Consider the following 26,888-nt stretch of genomic DNA (forward strand, 5'->3'; position numbering starts at 1 on the left):
ATTTACCTCCTCTTTTCTAGCTTCTTCCGTTCCCTCTTCAAGTTTAAGCAAATTCGAGACCTTACCATTCTGTGGTCTCTATAGCGCACCTTTCTGAGGACGGCCACGTCCTGGACGATCCCAGGTAGAGCGCATAGTATGAAGTCCATTTCATTTTTAGTCTCACCGTTGGGATTCTTGCAGGTCCACTTCCTGTTCTCTCGTTTGCGGAAGAAGGTATTCATATCCTTAAATTATTTCTCCTATCTACTAATGCGACTAAGAACTATCGCATGCTATTTCTGGAACATATCCCTTAGTCGCTTACCGCGTTCTCGCCAGCCTGCTTCTTGCCCACCTTCGCATTGAAGTCGCCCATAAGTGTGACAGTTATCGTGATAAGCACTGTGCGCGCGGCCGTCCCACTGATACGCGCTCAGATATGCGCTATGCCTTCCTTTCCTTCACCCAGTTCTCACATAAGTCATTTGACCATTCTAAATATATTGCGTGACGAAACAATAAAAAGGGTAATTTCTTGGTCACCACCACGAGCATCTGTCTGGCTGGGTCTGACATGGTGTCAGAAGTTGGATGAAGGCCGGCTCTGATGCAGCACCGCAACAGCACCACCAACAAGACGACGACCAGAAGCTGCTTAAACAAGAGCAAGTCGTCCCTGTGGCAGACGTCAAGCAACAATTGGGAGTAGCGGGAATCAAGCCTCCTAGGCGCTGCGACTTCCAGAACGTCGTGGACTGGCCCGACTGGTTGGACAAATTTGACTACAGATTCTCCTCCGGACTACACGAGAAGCCAGCCGAAGTTTAAGTAAGATATCTTCTCTATACAATGGGCAGAAAGTCTCGGGAGATTTTTCGGGCACTAGATGTCAAAGATGAAGAAATTAAGGACCTCAGCTTCATAAAGTATAAGTTTTAGATGTTACTTTGTTCACACCAAGAATATAGTCTACGAGTGTGCTCGCTTTAATCAACGCTGACAGCAACTGGGCGAAACTGTAGACCAGTTCGCAACCGAGCTAAACAGGCTAGCAGGCAGATGTGAGTTCAAACACATGAAGGACCTCCTAATAACAGACAGGTTCGTAGTCGGTCTACGGGATGAGGCTCTATCGGAAGAACTACAAATGAATCCGAACGTCACACTGAACACGGCTTTGGCAAAAGCGCGTACGAGCGAAACAGTGAAGAAACAGTAAGCCGAGCTAAAAGGCAGCTACTGTACGGTCCTGGAAGCTTGTGTCGGCGCAGTAAAGTCGAGGAAAGCCAGGGGAAAAAGCGCATTTTCACGCGGACAGAAGAATGCTTATCGTCAAAAAAGCTGCAGCTTCCGCGCCGGTCAGTATCAACTGAGAAGCAGTTGCCCAGCGCTACAAGAAAAGTGCAGGTTCTACCGAAATTTGGGCCACTTCGAAAAAGCGCGCCGAAAAATGCAGGCAGACGGGAGTCTCGATGGCATTGCCGAACCTGATAAGCAATTTCTAGGCACGGTGGAGCAATCACAGAACCTAGCGTCTGCGCACTTCGCCGAAGTACTGATAAACGACCACGAAGTTGGCATGAAATGAGATACCGGAGCAGAAGTGACTGTCGTACTTGAAAAGTTTCTGTTCCTTCCACCTTCCCTGGACCAAGCAGGCGACCTTTTCGGGCCGAGCAATTCAAGCATCCATATCATAGGGAAATTTGATGCTGAAATAGTTCGGAAAGAAAAGCGTTCGCAGCAAACTATTTACATTATGCACAACTTGCACACGCCCTTGTTGGAATTGCCAGCTATCAAAAACCTAGTAATCTTACGCTTCCTAGATGAATGGCTGACTGCTGAGGACATAGTAAGCAGGTATCCTGAGGTATTTCAAGGAACAAGATCCATATACTGAGAACATGCGATACGCCTCTTGCTTAATGGAGTCCCGTACGCGGTATCTACACCCCGGCGGATTCCTATACCCATGAAAGACAGGGTCAATGAAGACCTGGAGAGGCTAGAACGAGAAGGAATGGTGCGCGCTTATTCTCCCCGTAATAAAGGCGTCTGGAGCAGTAAGGATCTGCGTGGATTTAACGCAACTGAACCAGTTCTTAAGACGGGAGCGCCATCAGCTGAAACGGTGGAGCAAGTCATGAGGACCTTTCAGGAAGCTAAGGTCTTCTCTGAACTGAACACGAATTCCGGGTTCTACCAAATACGGCTTTCCATAAAGTGTCAAAAGTTGACCACTTTCATTACGCTGTATGGGCGGTATTGCTACTGCATGTTACCGTTGGGGATCACATCCGCACCAGTAATTTTACAAATAAAGTTCTCGCAAGCCCTAAAAGGCCTAGACCGTGTGTTGAACTATATGACGACCTTTTGGTTTACGGCAAGAACGAAATGGAACACGACAGTCGCCTTAGTGAAGTGCTCAACCGGCTGAAACAGATAGGTGTGACCCTCAACAAAGAAAAATGTTGTTTCTTCAAGCAGGTAACCTTTCTTTGCATGATCTTCGACGGAAGCGGTGTGCGCCCAGATGCTGAAAAGATTAGGGCTATCAAGGAGTTGCCCAACCTGAAAACGTAGCTGAAGTTCGTTTCTTGCTAGGCATGATGAACCACCTAGCAAGCTTCCTTCCTGACGCTGCGCATATGTCGGCGCCTCTACGCAGCCTCCTCAATAAAGACAGTGATTGGTCATGGGAAGCCCAACAAGCGGACGCCTTTGAGAAGATCAAGGCTACTCTAAGCTCGAACAGGTGCCTAACAAGGTACAACCCCGAGTACCCGACAATCATATCGACGGACGCCTCTTCGCAAGGACTTGGTTCAGTTTTACTCCATGATCGGCCCTCAGGCGACAGACGTCCTGTAGCATATGCCTCTAGGTCGCTCACAAAAACTGAGCAAAGGTATTCGCACATCGAGAAGGAAGCGTTGGCTTTGACTTGGGCACCTAAGCGCTTCGACGAATTCCTGAGAGTTGTCAAGTTTATGTTTGAGACAGATCACAAGCCCCTCCTTCCATTGTTAGGTAGGGATCAACTCTGCTTTCTTCAACCTAAAATTCAAACGTTCAAGATGCGTCTCATGAGATACTCGTTCACGCTTACACACGTCCCGGGTGAAAGCATCGCTACGGCGGACACTCTCGGGCTAGAGGGATGAACACGGGACTAGCCATCGGAGAACTGTCTGCAGCTGACATATCGGCATACGTGGACGGAGTTGTCCGATATCGACTCTCAGATAACATACTAGACCGCATATGCTCAGAGCAGGCAGAGGATCCAGAGTGCGCCTCTTTGCTCGAAGCGTGAGCGCAGGGTGGGTCTGAAAAGGCCGGGTACAAGAAGTTCTAAAATAGTTTTGGGCATATCGCGGCAACATCACGGTGCGCAAGAAGCTACTTCTGAAGGACTCCAGGCTAGTAATTCCATGACCGCTGCGGAAAAAAATGCTGCAACGAGTCAACGAGGGCCATCAGGGCACTGTCGCGCAAATGCTAAAGGATCGGTCTGGTGGCCAGGCATAAGCTAGGAAATCGCAAGAACCGTAGCCAACTGCCCAACCTGTGCGGAAGAACGTACCCAATTTTTTGAACCGGTGATTCCCTCTGAAACAACGGAGCTTCCGTGGGAAAAAAATCTAAGTGAATTTATTCGAGATGAAAGGAGCGGTCTATCTTCCTGTTGTCGATTATCACTCCAGGTATCATGAGCTGGCTCTACTGGATAGAGAAAAATCGCAGAGGCGGTCATCCAGCATCTGAAAAGTACCTTCGCCAGGCACGGGATCCCGAAAACGGTGATATCGGACAATGGTCCAGGTCCACAGTTAATCTCATTTGCTTTCATTGAGTTTGCAAGATTCTACGGCTTCAAACATGTTACGACGAGAACTCTTTACCCGCAGGCTAACGGGGAAGCAAAGCGCATAGTAGGGACTATCAAAAGGCTGCTGAAGAAAGCGCTAGAACCCTACATTTCCTTGCTGAACTATAGAAATTCCTAGGGGCCAACCGGCTATAGCCCAGCACAACTGCTAATGAGCCGTCGCTTACGCTTGAGAGTGCCATGCATGCCATCCGCGATAAAGCGTTGAGTATTCGGCGTTTCTTGAAAGAAAAAAGACGAAAATTGCTGACAGAAACAAAAGCTGTATTTTTACAGACGTCATGCTGCTAGACCTCTTCCCAGTTTGTGTGCAGGTAACCAGGTGTAGCTGCGAAACAGGTGCACCCGAGGCAAAGTCCTTCGTCCATCTTCGACACCAAGGTCCTACTGGGTCTGTACGGAAGGGGGAGCCATACGCCGAAACAGACGTCATCTGGTACTGCTCCCTGACAAAGAAACCAGCACCGCACAGATCGACCAGCGTCAACAAAGCCGCTAGCTTACAGAAACAAGCGCCGACGACGTGACGACACAAACTGCTTCTTACTCGCTTGGCCAGACCATCGTGCCGGAGCAGTTATCCAAGAACACTCAAGCGAACGTACCTACCTGAAAATGCAACTTCAACACCAGTGCAAAGAACGACGCGATATGGGCACTTCGCACGAACGGCGAAAAGACACGGTATCAATGACTTAATGCACAAGCGTATTTTTGTGTTTCTTTGTGGGCACACACAGTGCTTGTAAAACAGGGGAAGACGTGACAGTCATCGTGATAAGCACTGCGCACGCGGCCGTCCCACTGATACACGCTGAAATATGCGCTACGCCTTCCTTTCCCTCACGCAGTTGTCACATAAGTCATGTGACCGTTCTGGCTGTATATATTGCGCGACGGAACATTAAAAGGGGTCATTTTTTAGTCACCACCACGAGCGTCTGTCCGACTGGTCTGACAATCAGTACGGTGTAGTGTGATTTTACTTTATTCATTGCCCGTCGTCCAAGTGTTCTATTAAAGGACGCCAACAAGCATAGGCCGATCGTTTCCGACACCAAGAATAGGAAATGGGACAGCGCGAGGCAGATATAAGCTGATATAAGTCTCCCAACAGAGAAATAAATACTGAGCAGTTCGATAACAACGCGATGAGATCGCCCGGAATCGATTGGCATCAATTTTTTTTATTAGGCAGAACCATTTCAGTGCACCTGCATAACACAAACTTATTTCATAACAGTTACATTTCATTGCAAAACCACCTTTCTGTAAATCATTATTATCGCATGTTCCAGCAAGCGCATGCATTTCGGCATTCCTCCATTGTTTAATAGCAATTTAATCCGTTTCTATTATGTATCTTGTATCCTCAGCGCTCCTTAAGTGACACTGGGGAACATAAACTTATATCAATCTCTACCGCTGTACAAGCCAGTCTTTCTTTGCTTATTTCCGTTGCGTGCAACAAAGATTGTCCGGATTCTGAAAAAAAGAACTGTAGCAATTTCTGAAGCCTTTATTTTGTAAAAATTGCAGGGATGTACTTCAGTCTGCTTAGGTGCAGGAGTGCAGAAGCATTTCTCTTTCCTCTGCCTCCGTCATCTCGCCTACGCGTGCCATCTGTTGGACCAGTGCCGTACATTGCGAGGGGGTTTCAGTGGGTGCCGCATAACGGCGCTACGACCGCACTCCAAGCAGCCGTGCTGGGCGGACGCATGTTTCGGTGCTCTTCGGATTATGCGTGGTGACCGGGACAGGACGGACTGACGACTACCGGGAGCGTCGTGAGTACGTCAAATAGATCAGTTCTATCCTTTAATGTTTTGAGAGTTTAGATTTAGGATAGTTTTAGTTAGGCTAGTTTTTAGATTTAGGCGTTAGATGTAAAGCTCAAGTCGGTGAGCAAGCTACCAGGTCTTTTCCAGCCGGAAGCTGCAGACTTGAAGCGCTCATTTTTGGGTTAACTAGTTTAGACAGGTAGTTGATCCTTTTCTAGGTTTTAGGCTTTTGCAGTAGGCAGAATTTTATTTGAACACGTGCTTGCAAGTGTTTTTTTAGCCTCTAGATATTTTGGCATTTTGTAGTAGCAATAATGGAGTGCTGCTAAGATGGTCCAGGAACTGAAGGTTAAATGGACGGGGTGCGAGCGAGGATTCGGTGAATTTGGAGAAAACTCAGTTCGAATCTGTAGAGGAGGCCGAAGGCGCGTATTTTATGTGCAAATTCTCCGTATTAAGAGCACGCATGGATAGGGCTGACCAAGCGAACCCTAACCTAGCATTTCTTATGGATGCTCTAAAAAGAGAGCTACTTGTAGAGAGGGCAGAGAAGCGCAAACTTCAAGAACAGTTTAGTCACTTGTTGGACGAAAAAATGGCTGACACCAACATGCGAAGCGACATTGGCGGACATTACAGCGCCAGCCACGTGTATGAGGCATGCACTGGCATGGACATCAATATGAAAGTAAGTCCTGTCAGGTTCGGACAGGAACAGCTACGCACATGTGGCAGCTAGGAAGTCTATAGGCGATGGGGAGAAGGGGAACAAGCTAACCCCAAAGTATGAGGTGATAGTCACTGATAAGAGGCAGCAAAATCCGGAAGTTAGGAGGGAGGGACAGAATAACTTAATGCTTAATTATCGCTGGTGACTCAAACATGAGATGCTAAATCCTATAAATGAGCGAGTAAAGGGAAATAAGCGGGTAGCAGTCGGATCATTGCCAGACAGGACAATGGACGCAGTACTGAGAGAGAAAAAGCAAACTTTCTGAGAACATTGCAGAGCGCAATTTCGTAGTGGTAGTGGTGGGGCTAAAGGATGTCCTGAACGGTGAAGCCGCACAAGTAGTGGATAGATTAGCGGAGAGAGTTCACGATATAAGGGTGACAGAACAGCAAGTGCAGATCGTGGTGAGCACAGTGTCGGAAGTTCCAGAACGGAACGGAGAAATTGTCAAGGACGTTGTGGCTGTTAATCGAGCGGTAAAGAAGTTAGGCCAGGATGTTATCACTGGGTACAATAAATTTCGCACTAGTAAAAAGATAACTACTAAAAAGAACATAAGATGTTACGGCAAAGCAAATTTTGATGCAATTAATGCAGAATTATTAATGTTTTCTGATAAATTTTGCATGATTTCTGCTCTCGCTCTATAGAGCAGAACTGGATCCTTTTTAAAACTGCCCTCAATGATCTCATCGACCAGTTCATTCCCATGTTAACCATTACCTGTGATAGCAGTCCTCCTTGGTTTACCAACCGTCTTCGGCGGCTGAACAACAAAAAGAAAAAACTATACAGACAGGCAAAACTGAATGGTCTTGTGAGTTCACATGACAAATACAGAGCATGTGAAAAGGATTATAAGGCACTAATAAAATCTACTCGGCGCAACTTTTTTTCTCATGACTTGTCTTCCATGCTGAAAAATAATATTCGCCGTTTTTGGCGTGTGGTAAACCCAGTAATTCGACCTGACAGCACTCTTACAGATTCTGTTGGTGTTCCCATCCCTGATTCAGAGTGCGCTCAACTTCTTAACGATGCGTTTGTAACTGTGTTCACAGATGAAGACATAACATCCTTGCCTACATTAAGCGCACTAGTGGAACTAACTATGGACGAGATAGTCATCAGTGAGCCTGGTGTTTTATCTCTACTAAACAATCTCAAAACATCTTCTAGCGCTGATCATATGGGCTTCAATAATAAAATTTTAAGGAATACATCACATAGCATTTGTTCCATGTTAACCGCATTATTTTCCCAGTCGCTATCAACTGGCACCATTCCTAACGACTGGCGCATAGCTAAGATAATACCCATTTTCAAATCAGGTGATCGTGCTTCTCCGCTTAACTATCGTCCCATCTCCTTAACAAGTACAGTTTGTAAATTACTCGAGCATATTATACATACTCAGGTCATCAACTACCTTGAAGATCATAACATTATCTTCGATCATCAGCACGGTTTTCGCAAGGGCTACTCATGCGACACCCAACTTGCCGGTTTTATTAACGATATTCATGCACAGATTGACGCTGGTTTCCAAGTTGACGCAATATTTTTAGATTTTTCTAAAGCATTTGATCGCGTTCCACACCAAAGCTTGTTGCTTAAACTTTCCCAACTGAACATTCACCCTAATATTATTGCATGGATAGCAGATTTTCTCTCATCTAGAATTCAGTTCACATCAGTTAACAACTCTAACTCATGTTACGCTAATGTTACGTCTGGAGTTCCACAAGGCAGTGTACTGGGACCTTCACTTTTCCTTATCTATATTAATGACTTACCCAATTGCGTGACGTCCAGAATCAGACTATTTGCTGACGATTGTGTGCTTTATCGACGTATAACCTGTAACACTGACAGCCAGCCACTACAGTCGGATCTTGAAGCGATAAGCACATGGTGTTCTCATTGGTTAATGCCTTTAAATCTTTCCAAAACTAAGCTCATGTCTTTCACTAACAAGCCACGTATTCCTACCGCCTACTTTCTTGATAACAATAGTGTAGAATTCACCACAAGTTACAAGTATCTTGGCATTAACCTACAAACCTACAATCCGACTTATCATGGAATCATCATATTAATCTCACTCTTGCCTCCGCTAACCGTACTTTCGGACTTCTCAAACATAATTTAAAAGAGGCCGCGACACATGCAAAAAAGACTAGCGTACACCACATTAATCCGTCCGAAACTCGAATACGCGTCTGCCATTTGGGATCCTCATCAGAATTGTATCATCAGTAACATCGAAGCCCTGCAAAACCGTGCTGCGCGATTCATCTTTTCTGATTATTCATGTTACACCAGCGTCACCTCATTGAAGACTAAAGCCGAGTTAGATAACTTAGCACTGCGCCGAAAAATTTCCCGTCTGTCACTTTTCCACAAGCTTTGTCACCATCCTTCCCTTCATGATGAATTCTTTCAGCCACCGCCAGTTATCTTTCCACGTCGCGATCATCCTTACAAAGTTAAACGCATTAACTGCCAGTCATTCCATTATGCCTATTCTTTTTTACCACGCACAATAACCGAATGGAACGCTTTGCCATCAGAAATTGCCACTGAATCTGATCTAAATAAATTCCAACATCTTATGCACTCATGTTTCAACAACTAAAAAGGTATTTTTTGAGCGTTCTTTTCTTCCGCCTTGTCTTCTTTTTATTTTGTATTTTTTTTTGTACTTCAGCGCACCTTTTCCAGTGTTGTCTTTTTCTTTTTCTAGCGGTGCTGTTATTTATGCCTAAATTTTGCTGTTATGTGCATTGTTGCGACCCTTTCTGTGAATGCCTATTTATGATTAATATTTTGTGATTTCTATTTTATTTTAGTGCAATATCTTTAACCTTATAACAATGCTTTGTACTTACTCCCCCCCCCCATGTAATACCCTCAAATGAGGGCCTTTGGGGGTATTTTGAATAAATAAATAAATAAATAAATAAGGGCTTTGATGTGGCAGACATAAACAGGGAAGCGCATAGAGCAGGCTTTGACACAGGCTTTACACGAGATGGCATCCACTTTAATGGAAGGCTAGGAATGGAGTTCGGCTGGCACCTGGCAGGCCAGGCAGTGCATTTTTTAAGGGGTCCACTGCGGCTCTGGGCGTAGGGGTAGGTAGAAGCGAAGTAGAAAGTGCAGCAATGGCTGCTGAGCCCTGAAAAATCACCACTGCGAGGTCAAGGAAAAAAACTACTAAACAAAAGTTTAACACCAGGATCAGGTATATAAACATATTAAAGGTGGTAGAAAGAGAGCGAAATGGTTGGAAATAGAACAGCAGTTAAAATACAAAGAAATAGGCGTATAAGCGCTATCCGAGACAATCTCATGGATCTAGAAGATCAACGGTTAATTGATGACTACGTCTGAGGAGGAAGAAGGGCTAGGTATTGCGATAAATGAAGGAACAAATTTGCAAAGAACACAGTCAACTTGCAAACATCATGCCTTGCTATCAACTAAAATTGCCGGTAAAAGCACATGGCTAGGGGCAGTTTATTTAGGGACAAGGGACAAATGCAGCGAGAACAGAAAACTGCGCGAGTTGGAATGGATTCATCTTTAAGCAGCGCGAAACACAGGACGTAGAGGAAGAAACACGAGACAACACGAGCGCTATCTAACAACTGAAATTTAATTTTAGAAGGGTTAGTTATGTAGCCACCAAAAATAAGCACCAAAAAAACACAAAAACCCAAATCATAAAATCGCTATAGTCCATAAAACCGTACGTGTACGCAGCGAGAGGTTAATCGCCTCATTTTAACAAAGCACACCAGCAATCTTAACACATGACATGCACCAGCTATCACCCTGTCGCCACACATTCCCCGAGAGCGGGAATCTTTTTTTCTACGATAGATAGATAGATAGATATATAGATAGATAGATAGATAGATAGATAGATAGATAGATAGATAGATAGATAGATAGATAGATAGATAGATAGATAGATAGATAGATAGATAGATAGACAGACAGACAGACAGACAGACAGACAGACAGACAGACAGACAGACAGACAGACAGACAGACAGACAGACAGACAGACAGACAGATAGATAGACAGATAGATAGACAGATAGATAGATAGATAGATAGATAGATAGATAGATAGATAGATAGATAGATAGATAGATAGATAGATAGATAGATAGATAGATAGATAGATAGATAGATAGATAGATAGATAGATAGATAGATAGATAGATAGATAGATAGATAGATAGATAGATAGATAGATAGATAGATAGATAGATAGATAGATAGATAGATAGATAGATAGATAGATAGATAGATAGATAGATAGATAGATAGATAGATAGATAGATAGATAGATAGATAGATAGATAGATAGATAGATAGATAGATAGATAGATAGATAGATAGATAGATAGATAGATAGATAGATAGATAGATAGATAGATAGATAGATAGATAGATAGATAGATAGATAGATAGATAGATAGATAGATAGATAGATAGATAGATAGATAGATAGATAGATAGATAGATAGATAGATAGATAGATAGATAGATAGATAGATAGATAGACAGACAGACAGACAGACAGACAGACAGACAGACAGACAGACAGACAGACAGACAGACAGACAGACAGACAGACAGACAGACAGACAGACAGACAGACAGACAGACAGACAGACAGACAGACAGACAGACAGACAGACAGACAGACAGACAGACAGACAGACAGACAGACAGACAGACAGACAGACAGACAGACAGACAGACAGACAGACAGACAGACAGATAGATAGACAGATAGATAGACAGATAGATAGATAGATAGATAGATAGATAGATAGATAGATAGATAGATAGATAGATAGATAGATAGATAGATAGATAGATAGATAGATAGATAGATAGATAGATAGATAGATAGATAGATAGATAGATAGATAGATAGATAGATAGATAGATAGATAGATAGATAGATAGATAGATAGATAGATAGATAGATAGATAGATAGATAGATAGATAGATAGATAGATAGATAGATAGATAGATAGATAGATAGATAGATAGATAGATAGATAGATAGATAGATAGATAGATAGATAGATAGATAGATAGATAGATAGATAGATAGATAGATAGATAGATAGATAGATAGATAGATAGATAGATAGATAGATAGATAGATAGATAGATAGATAGATAGATAGATAGATAGATAGATAGATAGATAGATAGATAGATAGATAGATAGATAGATAGATAGATAGATAGATAGATAGATAGATAGATAGATAGATAGATAGATAGATAGATAGATAGATAGATAGATAGATAGATAGATAGATAGATAGATAGATAGATAGATAGATAGATAGATAGATAGATAGATAGATAGATAGATAGATAGATAGATAGATAGATAGATAGATAGATAGATAGATAGATAGATAGATAGATAGATAGATAGATAGATAGATAGATAGATAGATAGATAGATAGATAGATAGATAGATAGAGTGTCTTGTATGCCTTGAGGGCAGTCGACTGCTGTGGCCACAGACCAAGGATCTTTTGCTCTGGTAATGGGCGAGGATCGAGGCGGTCTAGGGCGCAACACAGTGTATGTCTTGCACTCGCAAATGCAGGGCACTCACAAAGATGAGCGATGGTCTCCTCACAACCACAGCATTCACAAGCAGGGCTATCGGCCATCCCCATCGGGAAAACATAGTGGTTGGTAAAAGCAACACCGATCCATAAACGGCCTAACAATGTTGCTTCGCGACGTGCTAAGTTATGTGGAAGACGAAGGCGTCGTCCAGGGTCCATTGCCTTGAGGCGGAGGTTGCAAAACTCTCCCGTGTTCCACGCTGAAAGTGCGAGCTCCAGCGCCAAAGGGCGAAACCCACACGCAGCGTCAGGTCTTGATATTGGGATCCTCGCTGTAAGTCCGTCGTTGTGAGCAGAACGCGCAGCCGCATCGGCCTGGTGATTACCGTTAATACACCAGTGTCCTATCAGCCATTGAAAAATGATGTCATGACCTTTGCATACGTTGCCATGGTACAGTAGACGGATCTCACCAACAAGTTGTTCCTGCGACCCGCGGCGTAGCGCAGCTTGCAGGGCTTGAAGGGCTGCTTTAGAGTCGGTGAAAACCGTCCAGTCTTGTGGAGGTTCTTAACTGATGAACTAAAACCGCATTTCTAAGGCTGCGAGTTCCGCACCAGTTGAAGATGTACGATAGGTCGTCTTCACTTTCATGAAGATGGATCCGGCTGGTATCACCACCGACACCGCAGAACTGGTCGAGTGAACTAATCTTTCTGTGTAAACACGTATGCGGTGACTGTGGTAAGAATGCAGGTGATTCAATGTCAGTTGTTTGAGAGCGGGCAGTGATACACCAGCTTTCTTTGTAATGCCAGGAATATAGAGGTGAACCCGAGGTTCATGAAGACTCCATAAGGGTGAGCACGGTCTTGACGCAAGGGTGAACTCCGATGGAAGATATGCGCGATGGGCTTCAGTGACTTTAGCGAATGCAGTACGCGGCCTAATTACTGGGAGTGTTGCGAGGTGATGACATGGAACCGGTGTGAGGTGCCGAATATGTGTTCTCATGGTGTCAACAGCAATGTATGTAGTAACAGGATGTTACTGGGCAACAAGAACAGTAGCTGCTGTAGATGCACATTTAGGCAGTCCAAGGCAGATACAGAGAGCTTCCGCTTGCACACCTTGAATGGTCTTGATATTTGTCTTTCTAGTGGAACTGAATATCGGAAGACTGTACCGCATGTAGCCCAGAAATAGGGAACGGTACAGTTGTAGCATCGAGCGCACTGATGCGCCCCAGGACTTTTTCCCGAGGAAGGAGGGGACGTGGGCAATCGCAATTAGTCTCTTTCTCATGTCGTAGATATGTGGACTCCACGATAGTTTCCTGTCGTTGACAACACCTAGGAATATGTGGCTCCTTTCATAAGGAATGGCTTCGCCATTGATGCGAATGGTGTAACGTGACAATATTTTGCGTGTGAACGCCACAAGTGAACACTTTTCGCTCGAAGTGTTCAGGCCTTGCAAGCGAAGATAGGACATCAATATCGATGCCGCCTTTTGAAGTCTTGCATGAACTTGAAGACGGGTCACCCTGGTGCCCAAATACAGATATCATCTGCACATACAGAGCTTTGAGCAGATTGTGGCAATACGTCGACCAGGCCATGAGAGAGAGGTTGAAGAGAACTGGGCTCAGCACTCCACCATGAGGGGCTCCGCGCGAATTTCGGTGTAAGCGCGTTGGTCCGGCAGCAGTCAGGAGAAAAATGACCTCTCCGAAAAATAGCTGCGTATCCAGCTGAACGTGCGTCCTCCGATCTCAGCAGCTTCCATTGCGTCCAAAATGGCCTGATGCGTTACGTTGTCGTACGCGTCCTTGATATCAGAAAACAATGCCACGATCAATCGTTTCAAAACTTTTGCTGTGTTTTTTTTTCCCACGAGATTGATAGATTGATAGGAGCCTGAAACTTGTGTCGTTCCGCCTTCTTTTTTCCCACGAGATTGATAAAAGGCGAAGCGACTCAAGTCCGAGACTCCTGCCTTATCAGGAATGCTTCAACTAACTCCCTGCAGGTCCGATCTGGATGACTAAACAAGATATTTGTCCAGTCCAAATAGGGGAAACAATCTTTGCATATCCGGCTGTGCACAGCAAGGTTCGACGAAACTGCCCTTTTACAGATCTTAGGTGTTAAAAAGGCCGATCGTTTATACAGCGGCCTGTCTGGCCGATGTACGTACGTCATGCCGCAAAGAAGCGGGAAAGAATAAACCACTTTAGTGTCGCAGTCGACGAGAGGTTTTTTTGTGTAACTGTGCATATGATCCTCCCTAGGTCCTCTCGGCCCTCAAGCTTCTTTCTTACTCCACTGCAAACTCTGCTCAGCTTATTCTTAGCTGAGAAAACTACTTTTACCCCGTATCTTGCCCCTACCTTCTTCAACTGGTGGGACAATTCATGTACGTACGGAATCCCAACTATTCTTGTTAGCGCGCCGTCTTTTTCTTTTTCATAGTTGAGGGTTCGACGGAAACCCGTCTGGCGAGGGAAATTCAGCATATCCTTTTAAACGAACACTCGCCAATGTCATAAAAGAAAAAAATAACCGCAAGAGAATTGACGTTTCGGCACCACTACGGGCGCCTTGTTCACAATGGGATGAAAAACGAGACGGGCTGCTGCTTATGTAGGGAAAAGCCTTTGTCGGGGGGGACGAACTTGAAAACATCACTAAGAAGTTTTTGCAGCTCGGACTTGATTTTCTTTGTAGGGTCTCGCGCCAGCTTGGCGTACGTCGTTGTGTCCTCCAGAAGGGCGCACATTTTTCGCACATAGTCGGTGCGGTCTAAAACGACAGTGGCGTTACTCTGATCAGCAGGCAAGATGACGATGTCTTTGTTCTTCTGCAGCCTGGTCAATGCTGTTTTCTGTATCGCCCCTAGTCAATATCCTTTCCGATATTTGAGCCAGAGCCACATCTGGAAAACCAGTGTCCCTGAGCCTCTGAACCTGGCCCTGGAAGCTAGTCTCAACCCTGTGGCAGCAGGATTTACGGAATGAAGCCTTGAGACACGAAGTCGCTATCTCCGCCTTGACTAGTATTTGAGTGCTCTGAATTGTAACTTAGGAGCGGCTTAGCTGTACTAGGGTTATATTTCCAACACGTTCCTGTTTCATGGCAGATGACTTTTAAGTCAAGGAACCGAATAGAACCCGAGTCTGGTAACTCAAACGTGAAACCGAGGCCCTGGCTCTTCTCTTTGAAAATCTTAATGACATTGGTAACACTCCTGGGGGACCGATGGTTCAGGAACACTAAAAAATTATCTACATAGCGAAACACTTTCACAGCTAAGTCCATAAGACATTCTTCCAGTCGCATGTCCATCCTGCTGAGGAAAATGTCACTCAAAACCGGGGCGACCCGAGACCCAATACACACACCAGACCGTTGGACGAAAAGTTGTTCACCCCATCCAACGAAGGTCGAACGTAAGTAAAAGGAGAAAAGTTCAAAAACACTTTCCACGGAAGTGCCACAGTTGGCAATGAACCCCGTTTCGTCGTTATTGTTGACAACGCAGTCCTTCACGTTCTTCATTAGCTGAGCGTGGGGTAGGGAGTAAAATGAGGCGATTAACCTCCCGCTGCGTGCACGTACGGTTTTACGGACTATCGCGATTTTATGATTTGGGTTTTTGTGTTTTTTAGGTTCTTGCTTTTCGTGCATATATAACTAACCCTTCTAAAATAAGAATTCAGTGGTTAGATAGCGCTCGTGTCGTCTCGTGTTTCTTCTTCTACGTCCTGTGTTTCGCGCTGCTTAAAGATGAATTCATTCCAACTCGTCCAGTTTTCTGTTCTTGTTAACCACATTTCTTGAACATAGGGCTCTTTTCCTTCTGTAACCTGTGACCTTCATAACCCAGCGGTGGTGACTGCTCTCATAGCAATCTCTGTGTGCAGACAAAGAACGGCGTCTTGGCATGCAAGAAACCAGCAGCGCCTTTCCGATGTTCAAGTTTCGTGCGTTTGGCTGCAGCCCTCCCCTGGGCACACGAGACGGTTGTGCCGTATCCTTTACTCTGAGTGGTGGAGACAGACACGTTTTTAAAGGATTTTCCTTTGCGTCCACTGCGGCCATGCAAGCAATGAGCAACACCAACTCCGGCTTTACGTGGACTGGTCCAAGACCGCGGACCGCGTAACCGAGTTTTTGTGGAATACCGTGCGGCCTACGTTACCCACTAGAAAGAAAGCTCCAGCAACGAGAGGAAGGGTTTGTCTTCATGGCAATGGGGAGATTAAAGATTGCCACCGACGTACTCTAGAGCTTGGTCCCAAGTTCTGCTTTGAGTCAGCCTTACGACCTCTCGAGAAGGTAGCGCTCGCGCGGACAGTGTCTCAGGGCGTACCCGAAGGAGACAAACACAGGTGTGTCTGTGAGTGCTCAGAAGTCTTCTGGAACTATAAATGTGAAAAAGCGCCAAGAGGTATGAAAGGATTGATCAACTAATTGGCAGCTGAAGGCTTGAGGCCTCTCCTTTCGGACAAAGAGGCATTCTTGGTTCTCGCACCAGAAGGTGTGTTCACCAAGAAGGCAGAGGAAGCTGTGAAAAAGAAATTTATACAGGTGGAGTTGAGGCCGGCTGCCGTCAAGAAGCAAGCCTTAAGTATGTTAAAAGGAATGAGGCTGGATGGACTATATGCCACCGTCAACAACACAAAAGGTACGGCGTTGGACCTCTTTTTAACGGCCAAGACCCACAAACCCGATGCCCGTTTCGGGCAGTAGTATCGGAAGGTGACACTTGGCAGCATGCTGTTTCAGGCTATTTGCAGCGGCATTTAGGCTCCCTTAGCTGTCCGATCCTTTTATGGTGAATAACTCTACTGAGGTAGCTGATTTTCTGTCGCGGTTGGAGGACAAGAAACATGCCTTTAGTATGGATGTGGAGGATCTATTTTACTCCCTACCCCACGCTAAGCTGTTGAAGAAAGTCAAGGGCTGCAATGTCAACGATAACGACGAAACGGGCTTCATTGCCAACTGTGGCACTTCCGTGGAAAGGTTTCTTGAACTTTTTTTACTTTTACCTACGTTCGATCTTCGTTGAATGGGGTGAAAAAGTTTTCGTCCAACGGTCTGGTGTGTGTAATGGGTTTCGGGTCGCCCCGGTATTGAGTGACATTTTCCTCAGTAGGATGGACATGATACCGGAAGAAAATCTTAAGGACTTAGCTGTGAAAGTGTTTCGCTATGTAGATGATTTTTTAGTGTTTCTGAGCCATGGGTCCCTCAGGAGTGTTACGAATGTCATCAAGATTTTCAGAGGGAGGAGCCAGGGTCTGGGTTTCATGTTTGAATTACCGGATTCGGGTTATATTCGGTTCGTTGACTTAAAAGTCATCTGCCATGAAACAGGGACGTGTTGGGAATATAACCCTAGCACAGGTAAGCTGCTCCTAAGTTACAATTCAGAGCCCTCAAAATCTAGTCAAGGCGGGTATAGTGACCTCGTGTCTCAAGGCTTCATTGAGGAAATCGTGCTCCCACAGGGTTGAGACTAGCATCCAGGGCCAGGTTCAGAGGCTTAGGGACGCTGGTTTTTCAGATGTGGCTCTGGCTAAAATATCGGAAAAGATATTGACTAGGGGCGATAGTCTCGCAAAGGAAAAGAAAAAGATTGCGCGCTAACAAGAATAGTCGGGATTCCGTACCTACATGAATTGTCCCACCAGTTGAAGAAGGTAGCGGCAAGAAACGGGTTAAAAGTAGTTTTCACAGCTAAGCATAAGCTGAGCATAGTCTGCAGTTCAGTAAGAAAGAAGCTTGAGGGATGACCGAGGGAGGATCAGATGCACAGTTGCACAAAAACCGCTCGTCGACTGCGAGACTGGAGTGGTTTCTTCTATCCCGCTTTCCTGTGGCAAAACGTACGTACATAGGCTAGACAGGCCGCTGTATAAACGAGCGGCTGTTTTATCACCAAAGATCAGTAAAAGGGGCAGTTTCGTCCAACCTTGCTGTGCACTGCCGGAAATGTAAAGATTGTTTCCCCCATTTGGACTGGACAAAAATCTTGTTTAGTCATCCAGATCGGACCTGCAGGGAGTTAGTTGCAGCATTTCTGATAAGGCAGGAATCTGGAAGTTGTCTCGCTTCGCCTTCTATCAATCTCGTGGAAAAAAGAGATTCACGCTCTCGCGGGATGTGTGGCGACAGGGTGATAGCTGGTGCATGTCATGTGTGAAGGTTGCTGGTGTGCTTTGTTAAAATGAGTAAATTAACCTCCCGTTGCGCGCACCTACGGTTTTACGGACTACCGCAATTTTATGATTTGGGTTGTTGTGTTTTTTCGGTTCTTGCTTTTGGTGCCTATATAACTAACCCTTTTAAAATAAAAGTGCGTTTGTTAGATAGCGCTCGTGTCGTCTCGTGTTTCTTCCTCTACGTCCCGTGTTTCGCGCTGCTTAAAGATGGACAAATGCAGGCAAGAAAACAAGGATCTAGTTAAGTCTCAATGACGATATAAAGCATATTGTTTTATCAGCGCATGAAGAGGCGGGCGTAGGAACACAGAAAAAAGACAAACGAGCGGTGAACTGCTACTTTATTTTCGAAAACCGCGAAGACCTTTAAATATGTACACCGTCAGAGCCACCGCCCACCAGGAAAAAATCTCCGGAAATTAAAACACGTGTCAATCAGCAGGATCAAACGGAACGAACAAAGAGTCGAAATATACAGAATAACCGATAACAAGAGAACCCCAGATAGGTGAAAAACAAACAGCGCGAAAAAGTTGCGCAAAGGAAGTTTTCCCTCATCTCTTTTCTACGGAAAAAAAGAAAACGTGCTATCAAAAACGCGACACAAAAAACCCGCCCTTAAAAGTGAAAAGCACAACGAGACAGACAAAACGCTGTATGAAAGTACTCAGAATATGGACCCGATAAAAAACACGATGTACTTGAAATCCAAGAAAAAAACACGGCTATACGAAAGTCGAGCAGGATTACAACATACGTTAAAGACCGAAAATTCACAAAATGAACCTGCAAGCAAACATGTTATTAGAAGCGGAAAAAAGATACGCAACCTTAAAAAGCCGTGAAAGCAAAAAATAGTGCAAAGAAACGTAACGTGGAAACAGTGACAGCCAACAATGAACACAGCTATACAATAAAATATCGATACAATAAAATATGACAAGAAAAGACCACTGCGAAACTAAAATTATAATGCTACAGGGGGAGGCCAAGGCATTGAATGGCTTTTATGAACGATGGGTGAAGGAAGGTAAAATCAAATAAAACCTGACAAGAACGCAATCTCCTTCTGTAAAAGAAAAACAGAGGGCGTACTGACACATTCACTCTTGAAATTTAAAATCTTGACTGCTTCTATTATTTCGCGAGTCAACTGATTGTGATATTTCTCTAGAATCGTGGCTTTTTCAAACAGAGGGGCGCACTGTTCATCACGGCTTTGTCGTTCGTGCTGGCATTACCTACAGTGGACTGGAAGGTTTCTGAGTGAAGGTTCCTGAGTGCGCAACTCTTTCGCGCTGTTTGTTTTTCACCTATCTGGGTTGGCTTGTAATCTATTCTTGTGTATAATTCCACTCTTTGTTCGTGCCGTTTGATCCTGCTGAATGGCATGTGCTTGCATTTTCCGGGCTTGTTTCCTGGTGGGCGGCGGCTCTGCGGGGGTATATGTAAGGCCCTTCGCGTTTTTCCAAAACAAAGTTGCAGTTCAGCGCTCGCTTGTATTTGTTCTGAGTTCCTTCGTCCGCGTCTTCTTGCGCTGGTAAAATGCCATGGAAAAGCAACTAGCCCGTCAGTTGAGGCTGTTCAGATTTAAAGCAGTTTGGAGACGGTGCCGATATTATTCTGCTGGGTGACATGAACGGCCACATCGAGGACCTTCGTGAGTACACAGATTTTAACGGGAAGTTAATGCTAGACGTCTGTGAGCGACACAACCTAGTTATTCTAAATAGAGAAACTGAGTGTGAAGGACAACTCATGTGGGAATCCCGTAACAGGCAGACGACCGTCGACCAGTGATTAATGTCGCAGGGGATTTATAGGACGCTCGCAGTAAATGGTACAGAGGGAGAGAGGAAGTACAGCCCGGGAAGTGGTCATAAGCCTATTAGTCTGGGAGCCGTGATCAAATGAGAAATGCAGAGAAGTCAAAAAGACAACGCGAAATTAAATGAGGAACAAATTCGAAGAAATGATAGGCGTGAAGTGTAAAAAAGAAATGAACTACAACGAATATTCCTATCGCAGATTTGTTGCATAATATCGTATTTTACGTTTTCGTTAGCATTGAGAAGAAATGTTACGAATGTTTCGGATACATTCTGCTTCATGTTCAGCTTTTCTGATTCCTGTACTTCTTCATGATCACTAACGGTTCCGAACAATTTTGTCCATGTTCGCCGAGAATTGGTGCTTTTGATTCAATTCAATGCAGCCGAGGTGGGGGGCTGTGGATGCTTCATGTCCGCCGTCGCCCGCCATCCTGATCATCGTCATCAACCTGAATACACCCAAGGCAAGGCAGAGGCCGCTCCCATGTCTCTCCAAAGAAAGCTGCCCTCTGCCAGCTGCATCCACCCTTTGCCTGCAGATTTGTTAATCTCATTCGTCTATCTAACATTCTGCCACCCCCTGCTACGCTGACTTTCTCTTGGAGTCCACTCCGTTACCCTTAAGGACCAGTAGTTATCTCGCCTTCGAATTATATGCCCTGCACAGGCACATTTATACCTCTTTATTTCACCAGGATGTCATTAACCCGCGGTTGTTCCCTTACCCACTCTGCCCGCTGCCGGTCTCTTAAAGTTACACCCATCATTTTTCTTTCCACGGCTCGCTGCGTTGTCCTCAACTTAAGCTGTACCCTTCTCGTTAGAGTAGCCGCCGCGGTGGCTGAGTGATTATGGCGCTCGGCTGTTGGCCCGAAAGACGCGGGTTCGATTCCGGGTGCAGCGGTCGAATTTCGATGGAGGCGAAATTCTAGAGGCCCGTGTACTGTGCGATGTCAGTGCACGTTAAAGAAACCCAGGTGGTCGAAATTTTCGGAGCCCTTCACTACGGCGTCTCTCATAGCCAGAGTCGCTTTGGGACGTTAAGCCCCCATAAACCAAACCATAAACCAAACCTTCTCGTTAGCCTCCAAGTTACTGCCCCGTAGATGAGCACCGGCAAAATACAGCTGTCGTACACTTTTTTCTTGAGGAGTATTGGTTAACTATCATTCATGATCTGAGAGAACCTGCCCCTATGCGCTCCACCCCATTCTTATGCTTCAAGTTATTTCCCTCTCAGGATCCGGATCAGCTGTCACTACCTGCCCTAAATATGCGTATTTCTATACCATTTCCATCCCCTCGCTGGCAAATTGAACTGCTGTTTCCTTGCTCTACTGTTGAAAATTATATAGGTTTTCTGCATGGTTATTTTTAGACCCACCGTTCTCATTGCCTGTCTAACTCAATGATCATGATTACCAGTTCACCTCCGGAGTGACGAAGCAACGCAATGCCATCAGCGAAACGCAGAATATTTAGGTATTCTCCATTTACTGTTATTCTCTACTGTTCCCAATTAAGACCTAGGAATACCTCCTGTAAACAGGCTGTCAATAGCATTGGCGAGATCCTGACTCCTTGCTTCACGCCTTTTCTTACTGGAATTTTGTTGCTGATTTTATGGATGCCTTTGGTAGCTGTGCAATTGCTATATATATCTTCCGTTATTTTGACGTAATGCTCTTATACACCCTGATAAAGCAATGCCTGTATTACTGCTGAGATTTCCACTGAGTGAAATGCTTTCTCGTAATCAATGAAGGCTATATGTAGAGGTTGTTTATATTCTACGCATTTCGCCATCAACTGATTGATAGTGTGAATATGGTCTATTGTGGAATATCCTTTACGAAAGCCTGCCTGATATTTTTTTGATAAAAGTCTAAGGTTTCCCTGACTCTATTAGCGATTAAATTAGTAAATAGCTTGTAGGGAACGGATTGTAAACTTATTGGTCTGCAACTTTTCATTCTTGGCATCTCCTTTCTTATTAATTAAGATAATGGTTGCATTCTTCCAAGCTTGAGGTACGGTCGAGATCATAAGGCATTGCGTATAGAAGATGGCTAGGTTTTTTTGCACAATCTACCCTCCGTCTTTCAAAAGAACTGCTGTTGCCTGATCCTCACGAGCTGCTTTCCGACTTTTCATTGCTCCTAAAGCTTTCTTTACTTATATTTAAAAGCATTAGCTCTCACTCATCACGTTTCGAGATTCTGCGGGGTCTGTTACAACTCTGAGATCACAGGGCAATCTGTGGCAGCAACTAGAAAACAGCACATCTCGCATTGAGAATTGTAGCGCCATCTATAATGGCATTGTAGAAACAACTACCTGCCGCATGCCAAAGCTGACGCCACGGTCCAATATAGGGGATAGCGGTAGAACTATGCGAGGATGACGCCAGGCGACGAAATGGCGGCATAGTTTCGGTTTCTCAAATCCTAAAAGGCGGCCATTAAAATTGGTTTTGCCCTTCCATCTCTTCTTCCTTCACGCCCAAAAAAATAACCTATAATTGGCCGGAAGACTGTCCAGTGGTGGGACCGCTTATGTGTGTACATTCGTTCCGCTCTATACTCCGGCAACGAAGGGCACCCATGCGGACACACTTGTGTACCGAATTCGGTAGCCACATAAAACCCTATTGGTTGTAGTATAAATATGAAAACACCCTTCAATAATATTCAAACATTCTATACATGCAATGTCAAATTGACGCGTTCCCATATCGCACCGGAAGGCGAATTCTGTGCCCTCCTTGACCCCCCCCTTCCCCCCCCCCCCCCCGAAACTAAATTTCTTTTAGGACATATCTTGAGGAGGTGTAACTCGACAACTGGTAGACGTGCATCGTAACTTCTCTGATAGTTGGCGCTAGGCGTCGATCCCTGCTAGTGTTCCTGTATATGCTCCCTGCAGGAACATACACAGGAACACTACACATACACTGCATAAACAGGAACACTAATCGCTGCGCTAGGCGGCGTGTGTGCACGCGTAGCCGGGCATGGTGGCAATCCATCCTGATTCAAAGGGTATTGAATTCCGTTCCTCGACACGAGCGGCTCATTCTTCTTTGCTTTCTAAGTCTAGTAAACCAAACAGCTGACGCTGGTTACTTCAACGACTTCCAGACAGTACCGCCTTTTTTTTATTTTGTAGCGCGATGTCCCGGTGCTGTGCGCTACTATCTTTGTCATTAACGTTCTGATTACATTGGCTACTGTTCGGATTTGTATAGAATTCTTCCGCTACTTTAACTATCTTATCCATATTGCTAATGACATTGGCTTCCTTGTCTCTTTACGCATACATCTGGTTTTTACCTACGCCTAGTTTCCTATTCACTTTTATGCTTCCTCCTTCCTTTGGAGCATGCTCGATTCTCTCCATATTAAGCTACCTTATGTCGGCTATCTTGAGCTCATTTATTTATTTGGATAGCTCTACCAGTTCCATTCTCTCGGTTGGGGTAAACGCCATCATGCTTTGGCATTTCTTAACCACATCTTTCGTCACCTGAGATTGCTTGTCAGTATGCTGTCTTACCGCCCTACCGCCTAGTTCTAATGGGCACTCAGTAATGATAGCTGTCAGATTATCGCTCACTGTATGAACATCAAGATCGTCTCCCTCAGTTAAAGGATAATATCTGTTCTGCAGCGATATCCTGAATTCCTGTACTTTCCCTCTTACCGCTAACTCCTTAATTTACCTCCTCTTTTCTAGCTTCTTCCGTTCCCTCTTCAAGTTTAAGCAAATTCGAGACCTTACCATTCTGTGGTCTCTATAGCGCACCTTTCTGAGGACGGCCACGTCCTGGACGATCCCAGGTAGAGCGCATAGTATGAAGTCCATTTCATTTTTAGTCTCACCGTTGGGATTCTTCCAGGTCCACTTCCTGTTCTCTCGTTTGCGGAAGAAGGTATTCATATCCTTAAATTATTTCTCCTATCTACTAATGCGACTAAGAACTATCGCATGCTATTTCTGGAACATATCCCTTAGTCGCTTACCGCGTTCTCGCCAGCCTGCTTCTTGCCCACCTTCGCATTGAAGTCGCCCATAAGTGTGACAGTTATCGTGATAAGCACTGTGCGCGCGGCCGTCCCACTGATACGCGCTCAGATATGCGCTATGCCTTCCTTTCCTTCACCCAGTTCTCACATAAGTCATTTGACCATTCTAAATATATTGCGTGACGAAACAATAAAAAGGGTAATTTCTTGGTCACCACCACGAGCATCTGTCTGGCTGGGTCTGACATGGTGTCAGAAGTTGGATGAAGGCCGGCTCTGATGCAGCACCGCAACAGCACCACCAACAAGACGACGACCAGAAGCTGCTTAAACAAGAGCAAGTCGTCCCTGTGGCAGACGTCAAGCAACAATTGGGAGTAGCGGGAATCAAGCCTCCTAGGCGCTGCGACTTCCAGAACGTCGTGGACTGGCCCGACTGGTTGGACAAATTTGACTACAGATTCTCCTCCGGACTACACGAGAAGCCAGCCGAAGTTTAAGTAAGATATCTTCTCTATACAATGGGCAGAAAGTCTCGGGAGATTTTTCGGGCACTAGATGTAAAAGATGAAGAAATTAAGGACCTCAGCTTCATAAAGTATAAGTTTTAGATGTTACTTTGTTCACACCAAGAATATAGTCTACGAGTGTGCTCGCTTTAATCAACGCTCACAGCAACCGGGCGAAACTGTAGACCAGTTCGCAACCGAGCTAAACAGGCTAGCAGGCAGATGTGAGTTCAAACACATGAAGGACCTCCTAATAACAGACAGGTTCGTAGTCGGTCTACGGGATGAGGCTCTATCGGAAGAACTACAAATGAATCCGAACGTCACACTGAACACGGCTTTGGCAAAAGCGCGTACGAGCGAAACAGTGAAGAAACAGTAAGCCGAGCTAAAAGGCAGCTACTGTACGGTCCTGGAAGCTTGTGTCGGCGCAGTAAAGTCGAGGAAAGCCAGGGGAAAAAGCGCATTTTCACGCGGACAGAAGAATGCTTATCGTCAAAAAAGCTGCAGCTTCCGCGCCGGTCAGTATCAACTGAGAAGCAGTTGCCCAGCGCTACAAGAAAAGTGGAGGTTCTACCGAAATTTGGGCCACTTCGAAAAAGCGCGCCGAAAAATGCAGGCAGACAGGAGTCTCGATGGCATTGCCGAACCTGATAAGCAATTTCTAGGCACGGTGGAGCAATCACAGAACCGAGCGTCTGCGCACTTCGCCGAAGTACTGATAAACGACCACGAAGTTGGCATGAAATGAGATACCGGAGCAGAAGTGACTGTCGTACTTGAAAAGTTTCTGTTCCTTCCACCTTCCCTGGACCAAGCAGGCGATCTTATCGGGCCGAGCAATTCAAGCATCCATATCATAGGAAAATTTGATGCTGAAATAGTTCGGAAAGAAAAGCGTTCGCAGCAAACTATTTACATTATGCACAACTTGCACACGCCCTTGTTGGAATTGCCAGCTATCAAAAACCTAGTAATCTTACGCTTCCTAGATGAATGGCTGACTGCTGAGGACATAGTAAGCAGGTATCCTGAGGTATTTCAAGGAACAAGATCCATATACTGAGAACATGCGATACGCCTCTTGCTTAATGGAGTCCCGTACGCGGTATCTACACCCCGGCGGATTCCTATACACATGAAAGACAGGGTCAATGAAGACCTGGAGAGGCTAGAACGAGAAGGAATGGTGCGCGCTTATTCTCCCCGTAATAAAGGCGTCTGGAGCAGTAATGATCTGCGTGGATTTAACGCAACTGAACCAGTTCTTAAGACGGGAGCGCCATCAGCTGAAACGGTGGAGCAAGTCATGAGGACCTTTCAGGAAGCTAAGGTCTTCTCTGAACTGAACACGAATTCCGGGTTCTACCAAATACGGCTTTCCATAAAGTGTCAAAAGTTGACCACTTTCATTACGCTGTATGGGCGGTATTGCTACTGCATGTTACCGTTGGGGATCACATCCGCACCAGTAATTTTACAAATAAAGTTCTCGCAAGCCCTAAAAGGCCTAGACCGTGTGTTGAACTATATGACGACCTTTTGGTTTACGGCAAGAACGAAATGGAACACGACAGTCGCCTTAGTGAAGTGCTCAACCGGCTGAAACAGATGGGTGTGACCCTCAACAAAGAAAAATGTTGTTTCTTCAAGCAGGTAACCTTTCTTTGCATGATCTTCGACGGAAGCGGTGTGCGCCCAGATGCTGAAAAGATTAGGGCTATCAAGGAGTTGCCCAACCTGAAAACGTAGCTGAAGTTCGTTTCTTGCTAGCAAGCTTCCTTCCTGACGCTGCGCATATGTCGGCGCCTCTACGCAGCCTCCTCAATAAAGACAGTGATTGGTCATGGGAAGCCCAACAAGAGGACGCCTTTGAGAAGATCAAGGCTACTCTAAGCTCGAACAGGTGCCTAACAAGGTACAACCCCGAGTACCCGACAATCATATCGACAGACGCCTCTTCGCAAGGACTTGGTTCAGTTTTACTCCATGATCGGCCCTCAGGCGACAGACGTCCTGTAGCATATGCCTCTAGGTCGCTCACAAAAACTGAGCAAAGGTATTCGCACATCGAGAAGGAAGCGTTGGCTTTGACTTGGGCACCGAAGCGCTTCGACGAATTCCTGAGAGTTGTCAAGTTTATGTTTGAGACAGATCACAAGCCCCTCCTTCCATTGTTAGGTAGTGATCAACTCTGCTTTCTTCAACCTAAAATTCAAACGTTCAAGATGCGTCTCATGAGATACTCGTTCACGCTTACACACGTCCCGGGT

At 45.1% G+C, this 26,888-nt stretch overlaps 2 pseudogenes; both read left to right on the forward strand.

Annotated features, from left to right (window-relative positions):
• Window positions 1-573: 573 nt before the first annotated feature.
• Window positions 574-1,815, forward strand: LOC144102798 (uncharacterized; annotated as a pseudogene).
• A 22,554-nt stretch (window positions 1,816-24,369) lies between these two features.
• Window positions 24,370-25,611, forward strand: LOC144102799 (uncharacterized; annotated as a pseudogene).
• The last annotated feature ends 1,277 nt before the right edge of the window (window positions 25,612-26,888 follow it).

Source organism: Amblyomma americanum, chromosome 8 (assembly GCF_052857255.1).
Source record: "Amblyomma americanum isolate KBUSLIRL-KWMA chromosome 8, ASM5285725v1, whole genome shotgun sequence".
Lineage (NCBI taxonomy): Eukaryota > Metazoa > Arthropoda > Arachnida > Ixodida > Ixodidae > Amblyomma > Amblyomma americanum.